This window comes from Chrysochloris asiatica, unplaced genomic scaffold (genome assembly GCF_000296735.1).
Source record: "Chrysochloris asiatica unplaced genomic scaffold, ChrAsi1.0 scaffold00036, whole genome shotgun sequence".
NCBI lineage: Eukaryota > Metazoa > Chordata > Mammalia > Afrosoricida > Chrysochloridae > Chrysochloris > Chrysochloris asiatica.
In genome coordinates, this window is record NW_006408554.1 from 11,915,132 (window position 1) to 11,916,076 (window position 945).

A 945-nucleotide genomic window follows, 5' to 3' on the forward strand; every position below is an offset into this window, starting at 1 on the left:
CGGGAGAAAGATGAGGCTTTCTACTCCCGTAAGGATTTACACCCTCGGAAATCCTGCACAGGGTCGCTATGGGTCGGAACCGACTCGACGGCACTTAACAACAACAAAGACACATAACAACATTAGGACCAATCTGATAGTAGCATGTCTCCTGCTTTCAAGGAATCCATGTTATTCTTAGCAAAGACTCTTCCAAGCATTTTTACACCAAAAGTTACAGAAGCCATCGCCACTACCATCTGGAGTCCAGACACAGCACTAGCCTTCAATTAGTCTTCTGCATCTACCTTTTCCCCTATAAAGGTCTTTGCTCAGCCAGGTAGTCTTATAAAATATAATTCAACTTGTTAATCCTCTTCCACATCTCACTAGTAATAAGAACCATAGTATTTACAAACATGACTTATATAGCCTATTATGGTCAGACTCCAGCTACCTCGCTAAGCTCCTCTCCCCTCACTGAACTTTTCCTCCCTCCAAATAAGCCACCCACCACTTGTCTGTCAGTTTGTCATACTGTGGTGGCTTGTGAGTTGCTGTGATTCTGAAAGCTAGGCCTCCAGTATTTTAAATACCAGCAGGGTCACTCATGGTGGACAGCCTTCAAATGAGCTTCCAGAAGAAGGTACACCAGGAAAAAAGAGTGACGAATTACTTCCTGATCTTTAGTCACTGAAAACCTTGTGAATTGCAGAGAAACACTGTCAGATATAGTGCCAGAAAATGAGCCCCTCAGCTTGGAAGGCACTCAAAATGCGATTGGTAAAGAACTGCCTCCTCAAAGTAGAGTTGACCATGATAACACGAATGGAGTAAAGCTCGTGGGAGAAAAGCCCACGGGACCTTCATTTGCTGATGGGCACAACTCAAAATGAAGAGGAATAGCTGTAAATATCCTCTGAAAATTGGAACATGGAATGTATGAAGTATGAATCTGGGAAAATT

At 43.2% G+C, this 945-nt stretch overlaps 1 protein-coding gene across 1 annotated transcript in view; it reads left to right on the forward strand.

Moving 5' to 3' along the window:
* The window catches only part of COPS5 (COP9 signalosome subunit 5), a 27,971-nt gene that overhangs the window by 11,647 nt on the left and 15,379 nt on the right, over nt 1-945 (forward strand). The window lies entirely within an intron of this gene.